General features: G+C 44.7%; 1 long non-coding RNA gene across 1 annotated transcript; it reads right to left on the bottom strand.

Moving 5' to 3' along the window:
- Positions 1–595: 595 nt before the first annotated feature.
- On the bottom strand, positions 596–5,532 carry LOC117528649. Its single transcript, XR_004565845.1, has 3 exons — positions 5,522–5,532; positions 1,064–1,072; positions 596–806 (listed from the first exon to the last, which is right to left on the bottom strand). It is a non-coding gene; the product is annotated as an uncharacterized LOC117528649 (long non-coding RNA).
- Positions 5,533–6,263: the final 731 nt, after the last annotated feature.

Raw genomic sequence — 6,263 nt, 5'->3', positions numbered from 1 at the left:
CAAGTGACCTGACCCACTCACCAGGAACAATGTATGGGGCTCAGTCTTCTCAAGGACACATAGCGGTTCATAGTTCTCCTCTCAGCCATCACAGCTGTTCTAAGTGGTGCAGAAATTAGTATTTTGAGCACAAACAGGCAGTTCACATATAATCTCTCTGTAAGATCAGCAGGCTGATGTGAATCTGTTGTGACTGCAAACCATGACACAGAGTGAGTCTGTGTGTGTGGCTGCTCATTCACCGCCACATACAAAAAAAGCAAAGTCAGTGATCATTAATGGGAACTTGGGGCCATGTTCGTGGAATTAGCTAATTAGTTGCATGTTTCCATTCAAAAGACGACATATGCACCTTATTTCGAGCCCCCATGAGGCTTTGCGTGAATTATGGGTGAGACTTCTGGTAAGAACCGGAACTGGTGTTTGTTTACATGTTAACTGTTCGCGTGAATCCACTTTCTACGAGGCTTAGAGACGTAAACAGCAGCTGTCACAGCTCAGACGAGACAACATTACAATCCGGTTGTCTACGAATACAGAGAGCTGGAAGGACGACATGAAGAAGTGGCCTAAGATAACATACGGTAGCATTTTTAGCTCTTTTCTTAACTCTCACTTTGAATGGGGAGGCAATGAACAATCTGAAAAGCTCTGAGGCGTATCAGGACCTGCACAGTAATAATGTTGGTCCCATTCTGCTAAAAGAGGTCTTGGGACACAACTTATTTACCTTAAGGCAGACGTAGAGGCCAACAGAAGCCTTAAAGTCCCTCATCACTGAGCCTGGGTTTGAGTTTCAGCATCAGCTGAAATAAACGGCAAGGAGTTCATGCATCGTAGGTCGAGGCAGAGCTCCAGGTGGATACGTTTTGTTAATTATAATGTATGAACTAATGTGACAGAATAGATGTGAGCCCTGGTTAAAATACACCACATTTTTACATTTTATTTTACATTCCTCCAGGTCCAGTTGACACTGATGTGCCTGCAGCTGGTTATCTGCACACCAACTGAGCACCCGGAGTTGGACATTTCATTTGACAAAGTCTTTACAGACATACACATGAAACACCTCCAGAATTTCTGCTTTTCACATCTGCTTCCAACATTAGTGGATGAATTTGTTGCAAAGAAAGTGCTGCTCTGCCCCAAATATCTGAATCTCTTAAAAATACAGTCATCAATGAATGTGTAAATGTGTGTTACAGACAACAAAAGAGCACTGTATGAAGGAAAATGATGAGGGATGTAAATAAGGCCCCTCAGCCAATGGACTAGTTGTCGGAAGTTGCAACCATAATCACTTCTACAGCAGCACCCCCAGGAATAAGGTAGATAACCTGTGTGTGTGTGGGGGGGGGGGGGGGGGGGGGGGGGTAGAATAAGTTCTCCACCATGAAACCAAGTTTTAACTGTCAGACAACCATTTGATGGTCTTTACAAATGTTAGAAGCATGGTCAAGTGTTGTCACTTTGCAACAATATCCACAGTGAAAGTGTTTCTCATAACAACAGATTCCCTCCCACTGTGAAAAAAAACCACCTGCTCAGAGCGTGACGTCAGACGTCTGCAGGCCGACAGTACCAACCCCCACTACACTGTCGCCATCACCGCAGCACACACGCACACACATGAGTGTGTGTGCGTGTGTGCGCAAAAACCACAGGGACTGTGCATGCTGCAGATATTCAAGCTTATTCAAGAAACATACTGCATAAATTACACACAGCGTTCTTTTACTTTATGAAGTGAATAAAAGCACCTGTGTGGGATTAGGTTTGTGTCACAAGTATTAACAATTTTTTTCTTAAACAACAAAGTAAAACTATTGCACATTCAATCTTTTTATTTATATTACCATATTATTTGATGTCATTGTTGGATGTATTGTTGTCTGATTGTACATGCAAATTAAATATAGTTCCTGTTCACTTTTAGCAAATAAATTCTCATACTGTTGTTTCAGTTCCACTTGGCTGAAGATTTTTTTGCTTATTATTATTATTATTATTATTTGATGATGATGATAATAATAATGGCTTATTGGTTAGCATGGTCACGTCACAGCAAGAAGGTCGTGGGATCGCTTTCCATCTGGGCCTTTCTGTGTGGACTTTGCATGTTCCCCCCATGTTTGCATGAGTGCTCTGCGGGTGCTCCGGCTTCCTATCACCTCCAAAGTCATGCAGGATAGGTGAACTGGTGACTCTAAATTGACCGTAGGTGTGACTGTGTTTGTCTGTCTGCATGTGACCCTGCGATGGAATCAAGGCCCATCCATGGTGTATCAAGCGACTGGACTAAGTGGGTATAGAAAATGAATAATAATAATCATAATAATAATAATCATGCCGTGAGCAAATAACTCACAGAAATCAGCAACAATCAGATATGGACTTCTGTCACATATGTTACAGAAATGTAAGGGGCTTGTGTGCAAGCTACCAAATCTGAAAATTCCTGAAAATTAAGACTGCCCCTCCCTGAGCCTGGTTCTGCTGGAGGTTTCTTCCTGTTAATAGGGAGTTTTTCCTTCCCACTGTCGCCAAGTGCTTGCTCACAGGGGGTCGTTTTGACCTTTGGGGTTTTTACGTAATTATTGTATGGCCTTGCCTTACAATATAAAGCGCCTTGGGGCAACTGTTTGTTGTGATTTGGCGCTATATAAATAAAATTGAATTGAATTGAATTGATTTATTTGAACAACACCTGTGCCCATTCCTTGTGTGAGGTGGAGTTGCGTCAGAAAAGGAATCCAGTGTAAAATCTGTGCCAAACCAACATTAGATATTGGACCCATAGTGGCGACCCCAACTGAAAAGGAAAAGCTAAAAGAAGAATTAACATGAAGCCTAAACCATATTTAACTAAAAACCACATAAAACTGATTGTAGACAATGTTACATTTTTAAAGTTGAGTATGTGATTTCTAATCATTCTATGTCCAGCTTATAGTGATTCTAGAATTCACACTGATCTTCTAATTGTAGCGGGATGAAAGTCCCGGGTCCCAATTGAAAAGACGTTCCCGCAAGCTTGGCTAACGGGGAGTTCCCCTTTGGCTGACCTGGTAGAGGAACGGTCTTTTGGTGTGAGCCGCGTGGGTTCGATCCCCCACCGTCGTCCCGGCCACGAAGGTCCTGCTGCTTCAATGTGGCGTCACGAACAGGATGTGGGTCACAGAGTATGCTAACATGCACCTGTGACTTCAGGACGAAGTCAAAAATGGTGGGGAGATGTGTAGCGGGATGAAAGTCCCGGGTCCCAATTGAAAAGACGTTCCCGCTAGCTTGGCTAACAGGGAGTTCCCCTTTGGCTTACCTGGTAGAGGAACGGTCTTTTGTGCGAGCCACGTGGGTTCGATCCCCACCTTCGTCCCGGCCACGAAGGTCCTGCTGCTTCAATCTAAGACCGTTCCTCTACCAGGTCAGCCAAAGGGGAACTCCCCACCGTTGTCCCGGCCACGAAGGTCCTGCTGCTTCATAATGCATCCTTATTGGTGCCCAAGAATTCAGTTATGTTTGTCTGTAGGATGCCATAGAAGGATTGATGTTTCCTTGTGATTGGACTATAGAACAGAAGCAGAATATAAAAGACAGTTTAGCTTCTTACTTCTTTGCTGATATTGTAAGACCCGAGTTCCTTAGTAGAGAAGCTTGAATCTTCGACTGGACTGGGTTGCTTGAGGCGAGGACGTTTCGCTTCAAATCGCAGAAGCTTCCTCAGCTAACATTCTTGCTCAGGAAGTCTGACTTCTGTCTGACTCTTGTAGAGAAGAATAAAACAGAAGCCAACCAAAGTTCGAGTTTTAAACCTAACCAGACCCCTCCTACTGAGAGGCAGACTGCTATAGGCTAGTGACTAAACAATAGCTCTAATTAGCAACTATTGTGCTCTAGTTAGCACACCTAATGACAGGACAGCTGTCCCTCTAATGATGGGATGGATGCCTTTCTGATGGCTCCCTTGATGACATGAATGACTGATTACCATGAACAAAAGACTGAAACTCCTTTGACCTGAGTACACCATTGTAAACAGGGGATAAAGTGTGTCTCAGACCCTTTCCCCGGTTAAGGCTGGGTTTCAAACGTTTCACAAAGAATGCCTCCTTGACCCCTCTCTCAAAGCATTTCTTCTCTCTGGCTAATATTTTAACTTCCTTGTCCTCAAACGTGTGGTTAGTGTCTTTAAGGTGGACATGAACCGCAGACTGAGGTCCACTGGCGCCCTCTCTGCGGTGCTGGTATAGCCTTTTGTGTAAAGGTTGCTTCGTTTCACCTATGTAGTGTTCGTTACAGTTTTCCTGACATCTGATAGAATACACTACATTGCTCTGTTTGTAACTAGGGATCATGTCCTTAGGGTGAACTAATTTCTGTCTCAAGGTGTTAACCGGTTTAAAGTAAACTGAGATTTTGTGCTGTCTGAAGATCCTCTGTAGTTTTCCCCCTACTCCTGCTAAATAAGGGAGAGACACTCCTCTTCTTCTTGTCTCCGTCTCCTGTCTATCTGGTCTCTTTGTTCTCTGGGACTTCTGCACTTTGTCCAGGGACCATCGTGGGTACCCACATACTGTGAGGGGTTTCTGGACACGTTGTTCTTTAGCCCTTCCCTCTGCAGTTGTGGGCACCTGTAGGGCTCTGTGTTGAAGCGTCCTGATCACCCCGAGCTTGTGTTCAAGGGGGTGGTTTGAGCCAAAGAGCAGATATTGGTCAGTGTGAGTTGGTTTTCTGTAAACCCCTGTCTGGAGCTGCCTGCCAATCGTAACATCACAGTCCAAGAAGGCTAAATGGTTGTTTCTGGCATCCTCACGTGTGAACTTGATATTGGTGTCCACCGAGTTGATGTGTTCTGTAAAGTCCTCAACTTGCTGTTGCTTGATTTTAACCCATGTGTCATCAACATATCTGAACCAGTGACTGGGAGAGATGCCCGTGAAAGACGTCAAGGCTGTCTTCTCCACTCGCTCCATGTACAGATTGGCCACAATGGGGGATACCGGAGACCCCATCGCACAACCATGAATCTGCCTGTAGTAATTCCCCCTAAACAGGAAATACGTGCTGTTGAGACAGATCTCCAAAAGTTTGCAGATGTGGTCTGGTGTGAGTTTGGTCCTTTCAAGTAGAGACACATCCTTCAGCAGTCTCTGCCTCACAGCTGAGACGGCCTCAGCAGTGGGGATGCAGGTGAACAATGATGTCACATCAAAAGACACCATAGTTTCATCTGCCTCCAGCTGTAGGTCCTTGATCTTGTTCACAAAATCTTGTGTGTTCTCCACATGGTGGTCTGAGTTACCCACTAGAGGAGCCAAAATCCACTTGAGGTACTTGGCCAAATTGTACGTGATGGAATCTGTGCTACATACAATAGGCCTGAGTGGCACGTCCTGTTTGTGGATTTTGGGCAGTCCATAGATGCACGGAGTGGCATCCCCAGGGTACAGTCTGTAGTATGTCTGCCTGTCGATGAGTCCCTCTTTCTCCAGGTTTTGGAGGTAGCTAAGGACCAAACACACACCAGACCACATCTGCCAAGTTACAAACAGAGCAATGTAGTGTATTCTATCAGATGTCAGGAAAACTGTAACGAACACTACATAGGTGAAACAAAGCAACCTTTACACAAAAGGCTATACCAGTACCGCAGACAGGGCGCCAGTGGCCCTCAGTCTGCGGTTCAATCTCCACCTTAAAGACACTAACCACACGTTTGAGGACAAGGAAGTTAAAATATTAGCCAGAGAGAAGAAATGGTTTGAGAGAGGGGTCAAGGAGGCATTCTTTGTGAAACGTTTGAAACCCAGCCTTAACCAGGGAGGGGGTCTGAGACACACTTTATCCCCTGTTTACAATGGGGTACTCAGGTCAAAGGAGATTCAGTCTTTTGTTCATGGTAATGAGTCATTCACATCATCAAGGGAGCCATCAGAAAGGCATCCATCCCATCATTAGAGGGACAGCTGTCCTGTCATTAGGTGTGCTAACTAGAGCACAATAGTTGCTAATTAGAGCTATTGTTTAGTCACTAGCCTATAGCAGTCTGCCTCTCAGTAGGAGGGGTCTGGTTAGGTTTAAAACTCCAGCTTTTGTTGGCTTCTGTTTTATTCTTCTCTACAAGAGTCAGACAGAAGTCAGACTTCCTGAGCAAGAATTTTAGCTGAGGAAGCTTCTGCAATTTGAAGCGAAACGTCCTCGCTTCAAGCAACCCAGTCCAGTCGAAGATTCAAGCTTCTCTACTATGGAAACCACCTGGA

Source organism: Thalassophryne amazonica, chromosome 16, assembly GCF_902500255.1.
Source record: "Thalassophryne amazonica chromosome 16, fThaAma1.1, whole genome shotgun sequence".
Lineage (NCBI taxonomy): Eukaryota > Metazoa > Chordata > Actinopteri > Batrachoidiformes > Batrachoididae > Thalassophryne > Thalassophryne amazonica.
This window is presented reverse-complemented; position numbering and strand designations above follow the sequence as displayed.